At 38.1% G+C, this 23,148-nt stretch overlaps 1 protein-coding gene across 18 annotated transcripts in view; it reads right to left on the bottom strand.

Annotated features, from left to right (window-relative positions):
* ncor2 (nuclear receptor corepressor 2) overlaps positions 1–23,148 on the bottom strand; it is a 225,847-nt gene that overhangs the window by 165,342 nt on the left and 37,357 nt on the right. The window contains exon 1 of one of the 18 annotated variants that reach the window (XM_012969095.3): positions 1,071–1,152. The exons of the other annotated variants lie outside the window; for them this stretch is intronic. The gene's annotated coding sequence lies outside the window, so the exon portion shown is untranslated. Of the gene's footprint in view, positions 1–1,070; positions 1,153–23,148 lie in introns of those variants that run through there. 18 annotated transcript variants of the gene reach the window in all.

The raw sequence follows: 23,148 nt of genomic DNA, 5'->3' as shown, positions 1-23,148 counted from the left end.
TAGGGTATTAGATTACCATTATTACACTACTAGCTAATGTACATATTTACAGTTTACACTGTTATGGTGTGATCAATGCTTTATCCCAAGGTGTCACTAGCTCTACCTGCCACAAGGCATCTGCAGGGGTAAGGATAATGCCACATAGGGCTGACTTTCGGCCTGCGAAGCAGCAAAGAATCAGCCCCTATGCTGACATCTGCCTTCCCTTGTGCCTGCACCTGGAGCTACTACTCCTGCCCGGGTGAAGGCAAACCGAGCGGACTTCAGTGCCAAAATCCACTCCATGGCAATGTCAGCAAAGGGGCTGATTCTTGGTCTGCGAATGCAAATAATCACCCCCATGTGGCATTACCCTAATGGCAACGTCACAAAAATAAAAAAGATTAACCTTTAATGTGTGTGGTATATACTAACAATGCAAAGGAACTTTGACATCAGTGTTCCTTAATTTGGGTTTCAAGTTTGCAACATTCTTAACCATGTATTGAATATATGATTTTATTGTTATCTTATTATCACCATCATCCACTGACAGTGATGGAGGGTTAAAATGTTAAACTTAAACTAGCAATGTGTCCCCAGTGTAAAGAAAACTGTAGTGACCATGTTATTCCCTGGTGGGCAGTAATAAAAAACCAATACACTTCCTTCAATTCAAGTTCAAAGAAGATGGACACCACTCTATTCTGTAAACAAGCACCAAGATGTTCTGGAGTACTTATGATTTGCCAAGCTTGGCTACACAGCCGTGCTGCTTTGTACACCAAGTAAACACGACACATAATAGAATATGTAAAACATTATGCCTAGAGCTGTTATAGACAAGAATCACAACAATGGCAGCTTGCAGACTAGGGTTTCAGAACCAAAAACAGAACTAGCTGGCAGGATGAGAGCTCACCACATGCTATTGCACTACAACTCCCAGCATCCTCACAATGAGTCTTGAAGTTTAGCAAGAAATGGCAGGGCACAAATTGAGCATCGGTGTTTGGGAAGGTGTTAGCAACCCTTCTACAGCCCATGGCATATAAACAAGTACATTATGCACACAGCCCAGTACATACCCAGTGTATGATACACTGCCGAAAGCGGAGACATCACATTACTTTTGCCAGCCCCCCAGCCATCTCACCAAGCCCAGTGCTGCGAGGTTTTCCCCCTGCTCAACGGAAACGAGGAAGTTCTCTTAAAGCTCCACCTTCACTGTACAACTTTACTCCAATCCTTCACTCTGCTGCAAGCCACAGGCTCTGCTTTCGTAATTAAAGTGCAAGGGATCAGATTCTCTTGGTCAAACGCCAAGTCTGAGTTCTTTTGTCCTTGCTGCTTCTGTGAGGGCTGGGTACAGATGTGTAAGCTGGCAACCGAGGCAGCAGTTGGCGTGTGAAACTGAGATTCTGTGTGTGTGTGTTAGTGTTTGGGGGGGTGGGTTAAAGGGGAAGTTCTCTCTTTTAACCGCAGATCAGGGGACAATGATAAACTTCTCCGTTATCTTCTGTTAAGAGTTGCCACTCACACTTCCCCTCTAACATGATTCTAGGCTTTAATAGTTAATTAAACGGCTGTTGGACCCTTTGCAAATGTTATCTGCCACAAAAAAAATGTATTCCTGGAAATGGGCTCCTGTCTGACCTCACATCAATGCATACAATAGAATACAGTACATATGTACTATACACTACATTTGGGTTAGGGCTACAAGTGAAGATTTAAAGTGGTTTCAGAAAGGGACTGGATGTTGCTTCCTCTTTTCAGACCAATGTCCCACAGTTGCAAACCAAGCAGTAATTGCCCACAAATAATCAGTTGATAGTTGTCTAATCTGGTGATGTGGCACTGTACATTTCAGTACACTGTACATCATTTCAAAAAATTGTGCTGGCCTTGCACAAACAATTAGGTGTAATCTTAATTTTTATCTATAAGGAAATCACAGTTTATGAAATAAAACTTGAGGTGGCCACAAACAGGTCAAGACAGATATAGCAATGAACCAAAAGAATAATCTGGACACAGGGAGTGGGTGAAAGAGTAGGCACACAGAGCTCTGGGCCAGAGCAGATGGTACATTTGCCAGCTCAGGTCATCAGATTTCATTCTACCTATAAGGGCAGTGGCACATGGGGAGATTAGTGCCCATGATAAATCTTCACTAGCGCGGGCGACTAGTCTCCCCGAAATGGCACCCCACCAGCAGAAATGTAAATTGCCAGTGGGATGGCATATGCGTCATCAAAGCGACATGTATGCCATCCCACCGGCGATTTACATTATGGCCACTGCCCTAAGGGCTGTGGCACACGGGGAGATTAGTCGCCCGCGACAAATCTCCCATGTTGCGGGCGACTAATCTCCCCAAAATGCCATCCCACCGGCGAGAATGTAAATCTCCGGAGGGATGGCATACGCGGCACCGCAATTTTCCCAAAATACTGATAACAGTCTCTACACGTGTATTAGCAGAGGTAATTCTCAGTACTGTCTATGGCAGGGTATTTTCTAACGTTTAGTAGCCGTGACAATTAGCTGCTTCTAAGTAGCTCTGTGAATCTTCACCCTAAATATTCAAAGAAAATAGCAATGCTACCATTTCTATATGGCTGACCAAAAAGAGCCAATTAATCAGTAATTAAAAAAAAAAAAAAAAAAAAGCATATAGTGTAAAGCTGACCAGTCCCCACTAACTGCAAAAATAATTTTATTGTTGCAGACTGGCAGCTAAACATTTCCTCGTGGCTTGGATAAAGAATGCAAGGGTGGGTCAATTTGCCTTACCCTTCGGACTAAAAACTAAATGCATTTGGTTTTACCCTCTTTATGCATTGGAGGTTTTAGGAAGTAAATATGACACAATCACCAAAACAGATAAAATGGCACACTGTTTTTGCAGTGAAAGAGTTTATTTCTTTTTTTGTTTTAAAGGGACAGAAAAAAAAGTCAGTTTTCTGTTATTAAACAGAATCTGATTTTATACAGCTGCAGATTGAAGGAATCATTTGCCATGACCCTAGATGCAACTGCTAGTGCGCTATGGGTCACAAATTAGGTATCTTAGTGCTCATTCAAGAAGGACTTGTGTCTGGGATCAAGCTACACTCTGGATCTCACTTTGGATTCAAACTCTGATGCAAGGTGCAGAGAAGCAAGTTTAGGGCTTTGTACTTGCATATCTTAAAGACAGGTAGGGGCAGGATGGAGGGTGCACTACCATCATCGAGGGTGCAAAATTCATGGTGTCGTGCGCCTTTTTTTTTTTCGCACTGTGCACCCTGCCTAGCTATCAGTAAGTGCTGTTAGACTCTTCAGTAGAATCATTATTACAGGTAAGGGATCCCTTATCCGAAAACCCCTTATCCAGAAAGTTCCGAATTACGGAAAGGCCTTCTTCCATAGACTCCATTATAAGCAAATAATTCTAATTTTTAAAAATGATTTGCTTTTTCTCTGTATTAATAAAACAGAACATTGTACTTGATCCCAACTAATATATAATTAATCCTTATTGGGGGCCAAACAAGCCTATTGGGTTTATTCAATATTTAAATGAGTTTTAGCAGACTTAAGTTGTGGAGATCCAAATTACGGAAAGATCCCTTATCCGGAAAACCCCAGGTCCTGAGAATTTTGGATAACAGGTCCCATACCTGTATTCGTAGCTTTCTTTTCTCAAGCACCCAGGCTGAAGCAATGGTTCCACATACAAACAAGGAAGAAGACTAATGCAGGGCCAGAATCCGCCCCTATACTGGCATCAGCCTTACAGAATCAGAATCCTGCAGGAGTGGAAACAGTGGATTTTAGATAGGATCATTAATCTCTGCTGTCTGAACACTGGGGACCTATGAAGACCTCTCGAAAGAGGACTGTACGTACCAATGTGATTTTCAAAACCTTACATGGTAGAATAAGCTGCTGACTGAGTCTGAAAGGGGTGAGTTGGCAGCTTTTATTAGCCCAGGAATGGCTAATGGGACATAAAGCACACCCTGGGGCCTCTTGTCCTTGACATGATTGGAAACTACATATGCTACAGGTACCTTTAGCCCTATAAGACCAGTTTGTATTTTGGTCATACAGCATAAAAAGGCTGCTGTAAAGTTTTTTTTTTTTTTTTTTTAACTACTTATCTCTATACACCACAAAATGTTTTTAGGCACAAACATTTTTTGTATGATGTGTATTTTCGAATCTGTTTTAATTACATGTTGTACTTGAAGGGGGTGAAGTGTTTCCTGGTGTGTCTTGGGTTTATGTCACAATTTACTGCTGACAATCTATCTAGTATGCAAGTTTCCAAAGTGTTTGACCACATTCCTCTGTAGTGGAAGCCATATGAGTGAGTGACAGACATAGTGAGCGCTGCAGGCTGGAAGCCGCCATAGATATTCATTAATAGCAGACTAAAACACAATATTAAAGATGCTGCCTGTGACTACGCACCCGCCACTTAGAAAAGAGCATCAAAATTCTTTGTTAGATATCTACTAGGGGTCATTTATGACCACAAGCACTGCTGCAGTCAGTTATGTATAAAACCCCATTATTAAAGGCATCCTAAAAGTGCCATGCACATCTATATATTTGCATTTTCGCTTCACTTTCCTTCCTGCCTCCTGTTCCATACCGAGCACATTTGCACCTACTGGTGCAGAGGAACCCTGAAGTTATTGCCACCTCTAGTAGCTCTAGGCTTCCCTAACAGTATTGAATATGCATCACTGGCATGCTGAACACAAGACCTGATATCAACTGGACAGAGAGATATCTAATCAAAGAAGAGGCCTAAATTGGTGTTTCCTTTACTTCAACAATAGTGAATCAGTAATGATCAGAAATGTTACGCAAAATCAGCAGTCCTCTTGCCTGACACACTACTATTGGTCAGATTTGCACACAAGATTATATAAGACCTCACAAACATTATTTAAAAGAATGAGAGTTGCTGGCCATATATCTATACCAGTGCTATCCATCCTATTGCATGTAATGGGCCAATTATATCTCATACAGCAAGCTGGAGGGACAGATTAAATGAAAATTGTTTTGACATATATTGAAGTTTAAGGACCCTCTGAGCAGACTGGGGACCATAAAATGACTTTGGAGAGCCACATCTGGCCCATGACCTCCAGATGGACAGCCTTGGTCGATAAACCATCAGACCAGATTGAAAAATGGTGCACCATTTAGTGTTCAAGTTATAAAGGTTGTGAAATGGGTGGGGATAGAGAAAACCTTCCCTACTCCAGTGATAGCATGGTTAATTACAACAATTTAACCTCATATATGCATACTGACAACCAGTCCTTGAAAATTCTTATACATAGAAAAGTGTTAACAAATATACATTTAGTCCACATATGTGCATAATTCAAATCATTGTGTCAGATATTAACATAGTGTATAACTGGAACAGAGCTGAGCTCCCCAATACTGCTATTGCCCTATCACCACACACTGACATTCCTTTTATTCACAGTAATCTGCAGTAAGTCAGAGAGGTGTGTATAGAATATACACTGGTGTGTGGTGAGAAAACATCACATGGATACACAGCAATGACTGTGCTCCCTACCTCTTCCTCAGCAAAAGCACCACAAAGCACAGACCTGCTGCACCACTGGAAAAAGGCCATCACACAGCTTCTATTTTACTGGCATGCAGCACACTGAGGTACACATGCATCTATGGCTGGGTAGGAAATGGTGACAGCCATCCGGCCACAAAATGTGGCTTAGACACTTCATTTTTTTGCAGTAGTAAAGGATTTTCATTTTTTTTTTTCAGTTATGGAAACCCTACAGAACATCTAAAAAAAAAAGCTGACGTTGATAACATAACAAAACAAAAAAAAAACAACAGCAAATATTCACTGCATGGCAAGCTAATGAAGAAATATACTGTTTAAATGGCAGAGGGCAAGGGTGTGAGCAAAGTGTTTTAAAGTTTGGTTTCACTTTAAAGTTTTAAATGGCACTGTAACTATATCTGAGACAGTATGTCACCGATCTGAACTGAGTGCATTAAAAAGATTGGTTCCCGTGGGTATTTCAGGATAAAATGTAGAGCTTGAAATGTGTGGTTTCACCCTTAATAGTCCCTGCGGAACTCTGGGTTCCATATCGTCTCAATGAAGCGTTTAATTCTGGGAGCATTATCCTATTCTAAACCACCGTGCGTCTATTCTGTACCAATTTACATGCTCACTACAGATGAATTGGGATGGAAGGGTTTTTATAGTAAAAGCCTTTAGGGGATACTAAAAAAAAATCAGCTCTCTAGAGTTTATTGCAGAAAAAATTCAATTAGTAAATAGGCTGCAGAGTTGTTCTTCTTAGGCCCTGTAGCCGAAAGATGAATAAACTCTACAGCTTTGTTTCTATTTTTTGCTTAGTGGGGGCAAATCACTAATGCTTAAGCATGCATTTAAACTAATTTGTGTATGCTTGTGATCACCCAGTTACAGGAAATGTTATGTCATGTCTAAACAAATCCTGCATTTTAAATAGCATTCCATTGGCTCAGTGGTTCCCCAACTGTGTGGCTGCTCCCCTGGGGCCTATTGCAGTGACTTACCCTGAAGGCCAGTTAGGGTAATCTTTGGGAAGAATGATTATTTGCTATACAATGCACTCCTGAAAGCCAAGCTAAGTAGGGTTGCCACCTTTTGCTGTGGGGAAGCCCAAGCAGGAGGTGGGGCTGGTGATATCAGGGACAAAGCAGGTGGCATTTCAGGGCGGGTCTATGATGTCAGGGGCGGGGTTATGGAAATTCAGACAGGCAGTTTTCACTCGGACAGACTTTCCTAAAACTGGGCTGTTCAGGTAAGAACCAAACAGGTGGCATCCTACAACTAAGAAATCATCTGGATTATATTTGGAGGGGAAAACATTTGCTGCCCTAAATATTTTTGGAACTATGGCAAAATGGCAAATAAACTAATGTTTTCATATACTGTAACCTGGTTATAAGGGAAGCCCTGCCAAAAGCTGAATCTCTAAGGGGGTCTTCAATTGAAAAAGTCCGACAACCTCTGCTCCATATTCATCTGCTCAATTGCTAATTTATCCCTCCTCTGAATAATTTCGAGCAGTGCACAAAATCTGTTTTTAAGCTACCCCTAAAATATTAATCAAATCAGTCCGATACAGTGTAATTCTGAGACATCATACATGAATCAATCCTCACCCAAACAATAAAGAGGCTGATTTAATCAATATGTTCTTAATTGCCCATTGCAACCAATCAACCGTAAGAGTTATAAAATAAAAGCAAAGACATAACTTGTTGCTATACGCAACTACACTGATGCAATTTACCACTTGTGTTAGTAAATCCACCCCAAAACAGCATTAAAATACTACCACACCACAGAACCTGATTTTCATGTTATCAGAGAAGGCAGAACCACTCCATTTTCTAAATTATGACTGGTGATATAGTGTCAAGCATTACTTTCAGTTGCTTTTTTTGTTTTTAATGAAATAGGGGAACCTCAACACACATCCTCCAAATCACAGGTAAATCAGAGGATGTTCGTTAAACTATAGATAAATCTGTTTCTATTTTTGCCCACAGCAAACTCCTACAGAGCAACTCAACACACATAAAGGCACTGCAACCCCGCAGTACAAACAATTGTAGTAAAAATACCATCAATTTCTGACTATCAACATGGAAAGAATCATGGGATTTGCGGCGGGGGGTTAAAGTGAGCTCTAAAAACATTTTGTTTTGGGGGCCTTCTACACATTTTCAAATGATAGGGAAAAAAAACCTCTCAACAATACTTTCTTTTGCTTCCCTCTAAACCATATGGTGCATACAGTTAGTCAAGATGGTGAAATTATGAAGGACAGTTATAGGGACAGTATGTATACCTTTATATACAAACATTACAACTATACTTGTAATTAAAATGCATATTGCCTTAACTCCATGTACACAACACCCTCTTTTACCGCTGTTTTGGCTTACAGATAAGCAAAAGTCCATTATGCAGGGACTTACTGTACATCTAATTGCCTACCTTCCATGAACCAGAAATTAAATAAATGGAGCAGCATGTAAAACCACCGAGCAAGGTTTTATATTTTATTCTGCACAAAGAAAAAAAAAAGCACTCAATTTCAAGATTTAAGATTTCACGTTCTCTTGTTTACCATGCTATATTAAGTTTTATATTGCATTAACTGGCTGTATGAGGGCAATAATGAGGCCAGTGAAATCAATAAACTAGTGCCATGCCTCATATTTTAACCCACAAACCAATCAAGCTGTCTTTTCTAAGAACAGAACATGAGATTTCCCAGCATGCAGAGAAGCCCTGGCCTAACATTTTTAGATATGATAACATGGCAGTATTATAACCCATGTTTGCTTTAAGAATGCAACATCAACCATATCAACCTAACATTTTGGCACCCCCAATTGACTTAGCCTTTCCTTCTCCTTTAAGCATTGTAAAACAGGCCATCTACATACAACTGGAGCTGACTTACTGTGAGGCTCATGCTGCTACAAATGAAAGATCCATATTATAAATATCTTGCCGTTTCATAAAGTGCAATGTACACGACTGCCAAACAAAGTAGATAATTTCACAAGTCGGGTATAGGGATTTTCCCAAAGCAATCTCACTTGTTCGAGAAGGGACATTATGTTCTAACTAAGTTCTAATCCATCGTTTCTTGAAAACCTCCCAGCAGGATAAATGAGATGAGCCTAGCCACATATTCTCACCTGTTTAAAGCTTCAAAAGCACAGAAAACGAAATGAAAATATATTTATTTTCAGTGCCCCATTTGGCCACAGTATGCAACACATCATTTCAATACTGTAAGTACTGTATGTAATGCAAATATGAAGACAAACATACCTTGTGATTTACCAAAAACAGAGCAATAGTGCGTGGGTAGGTACAAGTAGACATAGGAAAAAATTGTTAGAGGAATATTTGTTCATGCTTTGTCCCCACCTAAAAATAAGATTAGTGAGCAAAAAACCTTACCATTGTTCCCTATGCAGTATTTTAATGGTTCATTGCCCATATGACAGCTCTTCTCCATTACAAATTCCTTTAGTTCCGGCGATTACTTTAACTCATGCTTCTCTAGTAAAACATAGCAACCAATCAACAGCGATGGTTATTATTGGTTGCTATCTACTTGCTATTGGTTATTAGATCCAGACCTGGCAACACCCAATTCTATTTTACTTATACAAAGTATAAGTAACGTGAAATGAACTCTGTTATCTATGAACTTCTTTTAGGAAACTCTTGATCTCTCCTTAAGACTGATATAGGGTTTGTCATACATACATCACTGACTGGAAGGGCTGGGTCTCTGACTGGAGGGGTTGAGTACTTCTGCCCTTGGTGTAAAATAATGGCGTGCTGAGGCTAATATTTATTAGTACAAGCTAGGCCAACACTGGAAGGATGTGCTACTTATATCCATGAAAATTAGTTGGATCTCTACCCAAATATGGTTACATGGTTAAAACTACTTTGCAAAAATGCAGTTTAATACCGTATTAGCTTTATTCCAATTTCTTTTTGTTTTGTTATACGTGCTGATTCAGCATCTTTCTGTTATATCACATTATTTATTTTCTGTTCTACTGCCTTTTTACCTTCCCTTCTTTCTACACCTTGGTTTACACTAACAATAAATTATATGTGGCTCAGACTCAGTCACAGCTTTTCTCTAAATAACTGTTCACTGAAAACCAGTGAAGTACAAGATGTTTGTTGTTTTCTTGAAAAGTGGTTGTGGGTTGAAATAACTTTTATCATTCCTATAATAAACGTTACATGGAAACTCATTACTGCATACCACGAAAATGTAATTCTAAGCATCTTTATTCAATGGTTATTAAGTTAATTTAAACCAGTATACATCTGAGACAAGATGTATCACCAAAACTCTTGCAATTTAGCCTACATCTTCTCCAAGAGCAATTTAAATAATGTTTCACTATATTTATTACACACAGATATTCACATCCGATATTACAAATATAGGCCAAACATTTTAAATTAATCATTTTAACATACTGAGCAAGGTCAGGTGGCTCACTCTTGAACTATATCATGTTTCAAATTACCGGTTTAAGTTAAAAAAAAAAAAAAAAAAAGCTAAACAAATTGAATTTCTTTATGGAAACAAAATACAAGATCAATACAATGATTTCTGAAATCAACTTGAGTTCTGTAGCATGATGTAGATAAAAAGAGGACATCTTATGAGACACCTGGGCTAAGAACACATCACTTTTAGCAAATGAAAGGTCTCTTTTAGGCTGTGGCTTCCAAACTGTGGGGGAAATCTACCCCCGGGGCCCTGGGTAGTGGGAGAGGAGACAGTTTGGAGGGAAAGCTTATTTGCTCTCCTAAATTCACCTAAAACCTTGGTTTGAAGGTCGATCAATGAAATATTTGGGATAAACATTTATTACTTCCTGGATATTCCTTGAACAATGGCTAATACCTACATCAATGTTTTTCTATAAAAACGATATACTATATTTACACCATATTTACACCAGTCAGAGACCCAACCCCTCCAGTCAGTGATGTTTGTGGGGAAAAACCTATATCAGTCTTAAGAAGAGATCAAGTGTTTCCTAAAAGAAGTTCATAGATAAAAGAGTTCATTTCACCTTGATCTTTTTTTTACGTTTTCAAATGTGGAAATCGTATCCACCAATTCTCACCTGTACCCTTTCATCCATCAACTCCTAAGGCTAATGGCCCACAGGGAGATGTAGGGCGGATATTTTCAGCAAGCGTAAAAGCGCTTGATGAAAATTCCACCCTACGCCTCCTACATGTGACTGCACCCGAATTAATGAGATACGCTCAGGTGCAGGCACATGTAGGAGGCGTAGGGTGGAATTTTCAGAAAGCACTTTTACGCTTGCCGAAAATATCCACCCTACGCCTCGTGTGGCATTAGCCTTAGTCGCTGCGATTTTTAAAAAATGGGTCCCAGAGACAAGTTGCTCGTTTTGTCTCTACATAGAGAAGAATATATATCGCCAGTACCTAAACCGATGATACTACTTCAAATCGCTATGAGACCCTTTTTCAAGCGATTTTACAAAGAAAGCATTGTCATTCAAAGCTCAATAGTTACTGTACTTATGTTAAAATGTATATAATACATTATACAACTATGCTTTTCTGAATAAATATTTGTAGATTTTGGCAGAAATTCCTGACACATAATGTATATTTTACTGTACAAGTAAGAAACACAAACTTGAGAACTTTGAGAATAGGAAACGAAAAACACTGCACATTTATGACACAAAATAAAATCTATAAATAAGATTGTTCCCCAAACACATATGAAATTATTTTTGGCTGAAAGTTACTTCTCCCCATAGCCAGTTCTGATGAAAAATTACAGCTACAAACATCTTGTGCTAACTGGGTTTCGATAGACTATTTTTAATCGCAACAAGCTGTGACTGAGCCACATGTGATTTATTGATAGTGTAAACCAAGGTGTAGAAAGAAAGGAAGGGAACAAGGCAATAAAACAGAAAATATATCACAGGGTACAGCAGAAACATGAAGGAAGGAGAAGATGTAGAAAGTGGAGGGAATTCAGGAGGAGAAAAAGGAATGGCAATGGATCGCACAGGGGACCTTTTTAACCATTTATTAAATGGTTGGCAGTTTTAAACTTAAACACAAATATCTTTGCAAGTCCAAATAATCCAGTATTCAGTTTTGGATTCAGCCAGCAGCTTTTGCAAGAATCATATCTGACTAAATCTTTAGTACTTTGTTGAAACACATCGAAGTCCTTAATGCCATGTCAGTCTAAAGACAACTGCAGGTGGCAACTGTGTTAAAATCTAAATATATAAATTGTATATTTTCAATTTTATTTATTGATCTTTTGCATTTTCCTTTATTCAAGAACTAAAGATTTGGCGCATACATAATTGAAAAATAAAATTTTTGTCAATTGCACAGTAATGTAAGAAAGACGGGTCAGTTCAAGCGTAGTCAGTTTTAAAAGTGTGTTCTTGCTATATGGCTTGGTGACAGTAGCTGCCCAGTTAAGCTATTAATTTATTTATTTTTAACAGGAAAATCTCTTTTATAGTAGAAAGCACAGCTGAGAAGAAACTGGGGTATGTATAAGTAGCTGAATTATACCTGTAGTACAACCTGAACAAAATACTGCAAATAAAAAATACATATTTTTATACCCAGTTCAGTAGTGCCCCTATCACCGGGAATGCATGAGAAATGGTCTTGCCCAAGGTGACACAAGAAGCAAATGCTGTATACACGCTGACATTACACAACAAACTGGCACAAGAGGCAAACAGGAGGCTGTCTGTAAATAAGAAGTAACTTTTTGTCTGTCTCACAGAACCAGCAGGATATATTATGTGGTTCTCTGCAGAATTGCCATGGCACGACATTTAAGGATAACCTCGCACTGCAAGTGCCAAGCAAAGCTTTTCCGTGGAAGCCTGTATTTTGGAACCCGGCATGCATCTAGCCTTTCATATAAATTTGCAGAGGTCTTTAATTGCAGTGATGTAATTTCTTCCGCATTTGTATTCAGGAAACTCAGTGAGACTCCCCTGGAAATATCCAGCTGTCTATCCTTGGCTCTGAATAATTAACTTCTGCAGGGAATTGTTACACTGACAGCAGGTTTTCTTAGGAATACCTTTTTATTTCATTCTTTAGGTACAACAAAAGTCCACCATTGACGGAGTTCCTGCTCAGTCTTAAACAAGTCTAAACATTTGCCCTTGCTGAGTGTGGAGCCCTCCAATATCACTGTGCTAGGGGGTGTTTAAAACACTGATCCATAGCCTTTAACCTGGAGCCAAATTACTTCATGAAATCAGCTCTGTAATCCAAAAATCGGTTTAAATCCACCTACACACCTTGTTTTTATTACGGTTTTCTATTATTAAAAGAAATGTCACATTCCCAGACCCAGCCTGAAACAGCATGAAACACAATTTTGTGTGCCAATCTATAGGTTCAGAATCCCTGGTTAAAAATGATTTTGTAGCAATTTGCCAAATGAAAGCAGTATCTACTGTGCATGCTTGCTGCCTCTGCTCCAATGGAAATCAATTAGGCATGTGCAGTAGTTACCTCTTTGACACAATCACAGAGAGAAGTAGAGCTCAGAACAGAAAAAGGGTTGGGGCTTCATTTTAGACTCGGAAGTAGCTGAAATGAGCTGCTTGTGTTTTAGAAACAAAATGAGACTGAAAGGTGAACTATAGCCTAACTAAAGAAATAGGCTAGAAATGTTGTACATTATGTTTTGGGCCTCTGTACCAGCCCAAGGCAACCCCAGCCCTTTAGCAGGGAAGGTCTCTGCCTCCATAGATGCCCCAGTAGCTCCCCATCTTCTTTTCTGCTAATTCACTGCATATGCTCTGTGCTGCTGTCACTTACTGAGCTTAGGGACCAACTCACTATATACTGTATATATAGAATATAAATGTAACAGTAAAGCTGATTAGTTATTCATTTGAATGCATATAACATTTAGCTCTAAAACCAGTGCAATTAGCATCAGAATATAATAATCAGACCTGTAGCATCAGTTTATATGACAGGCCAGCCTCATTCTCTGCTTGATAATTTGCAACAACCCCTAAGCTTAGCTTCTCAACAGCTGCCCAAAGCACACTGAGCACTGTGCACTGTCCCGGATAGTTCTAACAGAATCCAAGATGGAGAGCTCCTGTGACAACTGCAAAGACCTGTATCATTACTATTATAGAGATGCTGAAACTTTTGGCTAGTGCGCTAAGTTTAGTATATAAAATATGGCATTTATAGCCATATTCATTTTTAGGGTTTAGTTCTCCTTGGGTATGTCATTCTGGGCACCATTTAGAGTAATTTTAGAAATAGAAAACAAAGGTTTACCTATTCTTTAAAGTCATATTAGTTTTATGGCTTGTATTCAGTTCTGCTGAGCACTAAGGATTAGCACGGATTGGCACAATCCAGAATTTGGTGCATCCTAAGTATTGTCAATAAACTAGCCTCACTTACATGACATATCAGGGTGTAAAGCAAATACTGCACACCTCAACAGGAACAACCCTTTATGTAATCGAGCATATTGAGCGTCATTAGTGATTGACATCTAGATTTGATAGTTGTGGTTCAAAAACATATGGCTACCCATGTAGGGTAAGTTATGCACAGAGTTATGAAAGTCTTATTTCTGGCAGAACAGGAAACAAACTATTAATACAGGTAAAACACACTCATAAATTCTCATAAGCATTAACTATTTTAATAAATTAGCCAACTTCATGTGGCTGCTGCAGTGCAAGAGATAGAAACCAATGCACACATTCCTCTGCGCATCTGGGTCTAATATCTGTAAGTTAGCAGATAAAATGCTCTGTATAGTGTTTTGCTCTCAATGAGTCACACAGGAGCTCATATATTTGCAGAAACAGTTATCCATTATTATTATCACAGTGCGAGCATATTCCACTGCGCTGTCCATTAAATGGATGTATACATCAAACATACAAATTCACATACAAAAGCAACCAAAGACCAATACCAGAGGTGAAGTGAGCCCTGCTCAAATAGCTTACAATTTAAAAAATCCATACAGGCAGCACACATTGCTGATTTTTCCATCCACTATTGCTTATACACTATTAAAGAACATGAAAAAATTCTAGAAAACACTGGGGCCATAATAAATAAAATTAAAAAGATGAAATACCATAAAATATATCAGAATTAACTTGTACAAGGCAGCAGTTCAACACACATAATGCGCTCTGATGGCATCTTATGACAGTTTTCTTTATGAAGTGAAATAAATAACAGGTATACAATCTATTATCCTGAAGGCTTCCAAATGTATGTATGTATGTATATTTTTATTTATATAGCACTACTTATGCACACAGCACTATACAGTACATTTACATAACAAACAGGTGTCGATACAATAATAAATACAAAGCACAGTTACATATATGGAAGAGAACAAATCAATAATTGGAATAGAGATACGGTATTTAAAAAGGCAGGAGCCAGACATAAGATTTTGTTTTTCTAGGGCAGAATTGCACTTATTTAATAGAAAGCTTTACATCTGAATAGCAAAGCTCTTTCAAGTACTAAGTCTGCCACTGTGATTTTAGCTTTTCAGTTATAGAGAACAGATGTACGCACCACCCATTCTTATAAAAAAAACGCTAGAAAATGAGACACAGATTCTTAGTTTATAGAAAATCTATATCATTACTTTTGGGCTTATAGGACCATTTAGAGAGACACATTTTAGATACTACACAGTTTTAAAAACTTAGACCAAAGTCATACAGTAGCAAAGGCACTTTGGGGTTGGGTTTCCAGAGCAAACATTCAACTCTCCTCTAAAACATTTGAAGTACTTTGTGGGACAAAAGAACAGAATGAACATTTTCTTGTGTCAAAAAGAAATATTACCAGATGATACGAAGGGTCTTTTACTGTATATAAAATATATGAGCACAGGTTATTTTGCACCTGTAGCCTTATTTATATGCATATCTGTGTCTGTATATATGAATATCTGCAAACATATTTGACCTGATGAGGATACCCCAATATGCACTGCCATCCAGTGATAGAATGAACCTCAGATTTACATGCAATAACTTTTGAATAAAGAATCTCCCAGACAGGGGTGTACCTAAGGAAAGTCTTAAATCATATTTTCTTAATTTATAACTGGATATTTTAATGACCCTTAAATGCTAAGAAATGCAATTTACTTGCCAAGCTTTACAACAGACCATAGCTCCATAACTATAAAAATAAACCACAAATTGTAGTTAATACTGATCACACATTTTTCACAAATATGTTTTATTGTGTTTTGAGTTTCATTTTCTTTTTTATATCTAGTAGTCTTTATTTCTAATAAAATAGTACTAAACTGTACAGTGCAGATAGCAGTAGCAATTATTTAACAATAAGCTCTGATCAGTTTATTAAAGATTACCAAATAAAAGCAAAAAAACTGATTTGTTGCTTCATTACACTTCATTTATATAGTGCCAACATATTGTGCAGTGCAAATGAAAAGATTAAAAATTATCAGTCCATGCCCCAGTGTAGCTTGCAATCTAACATTCCTATCACATTCACACACACTATGGTTGACATTATCAGGAGCCAACTGACCCGCCTGTATGTTTTCGGTGTTTATGCAAGTGCAATTTCACCGTAACATGATTTCCTGCTGTGAAGACCTCAGTGATGCTGTTTGGCAGCCAGACTTTGGAAACTAGTGAGTAATGGTAAATTATGATTAAGCAGATATATCAGTCTGCGAGTTCAAATATGGAAATAAGGCATGAAAATCAAAGTAACGTCACAAATCTAACAAAGGAGTCCCTAGAGTGGATCCCTGCATTCTATACCCCCTTGCCCCAGTTAATGTAACATGAAGGAAGCTTTATGTGCCCTACAAAGCTGATGCTCTTGAAAATCTGAAATATGTTACATAATGGAATGCTTTTATAACAATGTAGCTCCACGGTGCGTGGCTGACAGGGGAAGGGAAGTGCTTTTCCTTGCGGGATTTTTAACAAATATTGATTGATTTCAGCCCTGACTTAGTACAGATAAGCTGCACTTTCCCTTGGTGAAATGTGCTTTCCATTAGAGGCAGCTCTTCCATATGGTTGTCCAATTACCAGTTCTCCCTGAAGAAAATAAATGCTACAAAAGAATGTATATTTATAGCAGAAAGTAGGCTCTTGCATGATAACTACCGTCATGTGGACTCTGTGCTCTCCAAGCTGGCACATGTATATATTTATATACAGGAGGTGGGGGTGGAAGACTTCTGCGGCTATTCACCCAAACGTTGTAGCTAAGTATGGTAGCTACTGTCACTATATAACTTTCTTTTAAAAATGTACTTATTTTTCTCTATTTCTCTATAGACGACAGAATGACTGTACTAAATCCATAAAAGAGGTTCAGATGTTCAACATAATGATTTCTTGGAAACTAGCACAAGATCTCAGTAGTGACAGCTCAACATGTATGATGCCATTTTGCCTTCACATAGAACCTCAAAAGTAGGGCAACCTAAGGCTCTCCAGATGCTGTTAAACTCCCCCCCCCCCAAATAGCCTTAGGTTGTTGGTGGGATGCTGAAAGTATTATCCCAACATCTGGGGAACCCATAGTCACTTTGTTTACTCATGTGAAATCACAGACAAAGCTCTGGTAGCTCACGGCAGATCAGTCTGATTACACACACCAGTGCAGATTCCCTACCTATTCCCTCCCACTATGGTTATACTTTTGAAGTTATATTCTCAAAATTTAGGATACACCTGTTGCTTACTGGTGCTTTTAAACATAATCTATGGGGCGGACAACCGCTTTTTTTTCTTTTTTTATCCAAACATTATATATATAGGGTTAAACCAATGACATAATTTCTCTGTATTGCAACATGAATATATATACACATATACACATTCTCATAAATATATATACACACACCACTAAAGGGTGACTACCTAGGTGCACCAGACTTGTCACTTCAGATTAGATCCGCAATATTGCTTTATAGCTAAGTTTAAGTTTATAACCAAAATGTTGGCCTAGGTGCTGCAGTCCTGAGCCTTCAGCATAGGGAGTAATCAACCATCCAAACAAGAAGGTTGTGCCCCATCAAACCACCAAAAATAGTTCAGGTTAAAAAGTCCATCTTTATTTTAACATAGATTTAAAAAAAGAATGATGTATGAAGTATTTCATATCTTGCACTAACTCATAAGAAAACCAATGGCATTCCCCAGCTGATACTGAGATCTATTGATCAGGACAGAAAATCTTTTTATCCTCTTACCACATTGGCCCCTATACTCTCTATTTACCAAAATCATTAGGCTTGCCATTTTGGGTGTGAGGTTTCTAATCAAGTTGCCCCCAACTGTGTAAACAGGTCGGTCAAAAATTCACTCATTTGGTGATAAGCCGTAATAAATAAATGGTCCCCTTCATCAGAGAATAGCTGGTAGTGCCAAAAATACATGTACATTTTGCTGATCCTAAATGCTATTTGCAGATCCAAATAGGAGAGAAATCAAAGTCACACAAGTGATAAATCTCCTTGAAGAGAGAAAGAAAGCAAGTATTGGTGCCAGTGAGGTAACCGCACAAAGGGCTACAGTGAAAACGAAATCAAATAGCCTGCAATTATATATAGGATCCTCCTGACTGTCTCCACAATAAACACTGTAGATTACATAAGTCCACTGCTCTTGTAATGCAGCCAGAAGCATGGCTCTAGGAGCGTTTTTCCCCCTGGTTTAGGCAGTAACTAATTATTTCTCTGTCTCTATAGAAACAGTGGCAGTTTTCCAGACTCCTCATTTGAAAAAAATACTTAGGACTTTTAATAGTTTTGTTCAATCATCTCTATCAGCTTTCTTTTGTGTGACTGGCTAGTTTACTCGAATATAAAGCAGCAGACTTCATTGTATGTACTTTTTTATGCATATATAATTAAAATTATCTCCTACTTTCTCTATAGATTAAAATAAAGTAGCATACACATTTAGGCTATCTGCAGCAGGCATTTTTTGTTCCCTAGTAAAGCACTCCATCAGTGATAGCTTCACCAATGAAAATATTGTGGCCTAGCAGTTTGTTAAGCATGGAAGCACAGCTTTGGGTGATCCAATATTGCCCAGCACATGAGACCAGGGGCATAGGCAAGGTTCTTAATAAAATGGTACCTTGATGAGACAGTAACTGGGTAAGGAAAAAAGTGCGCTGGTGAGTAGGAGAGACCTGTGCGCCTCACCCTCGCATTGTTAGTGTCTGTTACCCCAAGTGCCATTAAACTTTACAGTAAGTCGGCCATGCTCCACCTCTTCTACTTTACTTTCCTTCTTTTCATTCTACTGAATCTTGGAGCTACAACAAAAATGTATATTCTGTTTCCAGTTATGCATAATCTAACAGCAATCAGCAGTTTGTATTGAACTTTCCATTCAGTAAGCCTGGGCCTGTGCTGTAAAGTCTCTGGTAACACAGCTAAATTTAGATCTGAAATATCTTAGAAATATGAAGTTCCCTAAAAATCAGGGAACATGGGTCAGTTCCTCTATAATTCTGGTAAACTAAAAAAGGAGAGGAAAAACAAAATAGGTTTAAGAGAAAAAGCTCAATTGAAGTGATTTTTCCATTGTACAGAAGTCTTCTACTATACAGTCCTACAGTGATTTATATGAATTTACAAAAACAAGTGCATAGTGTTAAGCTTATTCAGTATTCAACTGAACTCAAACTGTATGGAATGGGGGACTCCAAAATACTGCATATTCATTTTATAACAAAGTTATGCCCATGGCAGCAAAGCATAATCATAGAAAAGTCAAGTGGTTTTGTGGCTTCTAGGCTTCAAAATAGAAACTGTATATTTGTATTTTCATTCTTAATCTGTTGGACCCTATAACCAAACCCAAAACATGCTAATGGCACAATATCAGTTATATTTGAAAAGCAGATATCCCAAATAATTCAAAATGAGGAAATGTGGCTTTGTACATAATGATTGTAAGTGCATTTTGAAACTGACACAAAAGTCCCAATTGAAAGCATATTTCGCTTTTGAGTTCAAAGAAAAATGTTTTAACTCTAAACATCTGAGATCTAATTAAAGTGATACCTTATTCTGATAAGATAATACATATATGTAGCGGCAAGACACTGAAACTGAAAAAGTGAATCAACATCTTCATTGAAAAAACACAAACTAAGCACTAAGTTAACCACACAGTTTCATATAATATTTGGACAGAACATATTCTCAAGAATTGAATTGGTCTTTGCACAAAAAACAAAACCATATATGTTTCATAAAAGGGTTTTTTTTTTTTTTTAACAAAATGAACATAAAAACATACAAGTTCTTGGGTACAAAAAAAAATCAATTTTAATGTGAATACTGTGGTTTTATGAATAATTCGATACCAAGTAAGCATATAGTTACTCTATGTGGCATGCAGTGACCTCAAAATATGAATAAGTCATAGCATTTTCCATGGCAGTACCTGCAAAAGAACACAGGGTCGTAATAGCATGTAATAGTAAGGTAGTCCCACAAATTTAAAAAGAGTTAACACGTGAGTGTGTGAATTACCAAGCCACCAATCTTTGTTAAACTTCTGTGTCTATAAAAAAAGACTCGAAATTATAATTTTGCAGCACCTCCCATATGATCTATCATAAGAAGAAAAACCATCATAAATATGAATGGCACATGTCTACTGAACACAGGTAAAGGATCCATTATCCGGAAACCTGTTTCCAGAAAGTACCAAATTACAGGATGGCCATTTCCCATAGAAATTAATGTGCAAATGATTTTTTTGTAAAGATGTGGAGATCCAAATTATGGAAAGACCCCTGATCTGGAAAACCCCAGGTCCCAAGCTAGGGTTTTACACATCACAAAATACCACAGCTGGGTAACTAAAGGACACCTTACATATTAGAAAGTAGATATCATAAAAAAAACAAAATGGGTAAATATGGATTTCTAGGCAAAATATATGCTATTTTAACAATAATTGTTTTAGCAATTAAAGAACAAAGAATCTCAAAATCGCTCGGGAACAATTAGTGTTTAGACAAAACACCTCTAACCAAAGCTTCTCTCATGCTTGTACTTGTGTGGCAGTGGTATTAACACTTACACAGGCCATTTTCATTTATATTAAAGGGATTCTGACGTGATTTTTATGGTGCACACAAAAGTGTTGTTAAATCAGAAAAATTGTTGAATCCCTTTATATTGTCAAGTCTGGTTTTTAAACACTATGCCCCTGTGCAACAATTGCTACTACTAAGTAAAGGGGGCATTTACTAATGCTCGTTTTTTTCAGTTCAGGTTTAACAATTTATTATGCAAAAAAAACCTAAGTGCAAAAATACAGCAGCTACACCTTGTCAAAATCATGTAGGAGTCAATGGCAGATTGTCCCTTTTTCAATTGGAAGATCTTTGGGCGACTTCAGAAAACCGAAGCGATGCGTAAGCCATCCCTCCAACGATTTACTTTCTTACCGGCGGGATGGCATGATGGGGAGATTAGTCGGCCGCAATAGCAAATATTTACCACGGTGACTAATCTTCCCAGTTTGCTACTGGTTCAAGCAAGTTCCAGGTAAATAGCTGGATGCATCTTAAAAATACTGTTGCCATTTGATGCACCTTGGAAAGCAATAAATATTCAGTTTCTGACAGCACTGGCCCAGTGTGTAATAAAGGCTTTTTTATTTTGAATTGTTGTTACCTCTTATTTGCATTTTGAGTCAGCATTCTCCTACATCCTGGGAAACGTACACCCATTTGCCTTCAGCTGTCTCCTAAGGGTGGGCATGTATTGTACATACTTATTTGCTTATATCTTTTGGAGAAATAAAATGTGCAGCTGCAGAGCTGGAGCCTTTGCATAGCAAATAACTGGAAGCCATTGACAATGTAACAATTGTACTTCTGAAGTGATAACAGAGATCAGATCGCGGCAGTTCTCCAGAAGCATAAAATGCTAAACTGCATACAAAATATTTTCAACTTTTTTTGAATAAACAATTATTTAGCCTGCAGAAATTGAACCAGAAAGGCTCCAATGACTTAAAAAGGATCTTTATCCCAAAACTGATTTCCACATAATGAAAAACATATAACTTGCTCTAAGTCGCTTTAGAATATATATTCTTTAAAAATGTTTAAAAACATTTATAAATCTGTTTGCAAGTGAATTTAAAAAAAGATTAGTTTATCCCTTTCTGCTCTCTGGTTTTAAAGTGGCCAAACACTGGAACATTCGCTTGTTTGGGGAGGTCGCCAAACGAGCGGATCTTCTCCCAATATGACCACCTAGAGGTGGGCGATATTGCGCTTATCCAATCATTTGACCCTAGGGCCAAACTATCAAATTACAATGTAGGGCATAGGCGCTGTCGGATTCAAGGCTGTGGAGTTGGAGGCAATTTTGGGTACCTGGAGTCGGCAAAAAATGAACCGACTCCGACTCCTACTAAATTTAAATGGGAAAAAAAAAAATAAAGCAAGTTTAAATGTCCCAATTCACAAACAGTCATAATTAATTACTTCTCTGCTATAAGAATAAAGCCCAATGCACGCAGTGCATAAACGAACACGTTGAGTGACCATGAAGCATGCTTTTCATTGACTGTATGCTTCACTAAATGGGACGTAACGCACAGTTAAGGTGCGGCAGCTCCACTGCGTCGTGATCCTCTGTTACTGGGAACACAATGCCCACTGTGAACCTAGCCTAACTCTCACTGATAACTAATTAAGTAAAAAAAAAATTGCAGGACTAGACATACTTGTATACGTGAAGGGAATGGATAGTCAATAGTTTAAGACTGAAGCTTTAAAACATTTGAAAAACTGCTGTAATTCAGCTGTAATGTTAGCTTAAACTTTAAACATGACTATGGGATTCTAGGGAAATCATTAGGAGTAGGAGTATAGATAAAATTGTCTATCAGTTTATTATCAGTTCAGTTGTGTTTTAAGTGCCCCTTCCTGGATGTATAAAATACATTAGCATATTAAAAACAGAGGAGTCGGAGTCGGAGTCAGAAATATCAGAAACTGAGGAGTCTGAGTCGGAGAATTTATCTACCTATTCCACAGCCCTGGTCGGATTAGGGACCACATTAACGATCCGATGCGGTCCACGATCCGAAAATCTGCCCAGTATTAGGCCAGATCTTGGCCAAGTAGGCCCGTCAGGGGTGCCCATAAACAGGTAGATAAGCTGCCGACTTGGTCTAAAGGACTCGAAACGGCAGCTAAAATCTGCCCGTGTGTCGTCTTTATGACCTTTACTTCCAGTTGCAATTACATTTACACATAACTTTAGAACAACTGTAAATTTGTAATGAATGTATATTGGAAAGTTGATTAGAATCACTTATTTTAGAGATGCAGGGGTTATTTTTTATTTTACATATCTTGGATTTCGTTAGTAGTGTCAGCGACACTAACATGCTCAGTGTGCTCTGAGCAACTGTTGAAAGCTAAACTTAGGGGTCATCGCAAATTAT

The sequence above is a fragment of the Xenopus tropicalis genome, chromosome 1 (assembly GCF_000004195.4).
Source record: "Xenopus tropicalis strain Nigerian chromosome 1, UCB_Xtro_10.0, whole genome shotgun sequence".
Taxonomy (NCBI): Eukaryota; Metazoa; Chordata; class Amphibia; order Anura; family Pipidae; genus Xenopus; species Xenopus tropicalis.
Note: the sequence above shows the minus strand (reverse complement) of the source record. Positions and strands in the feature narration are given on the sequence as shown.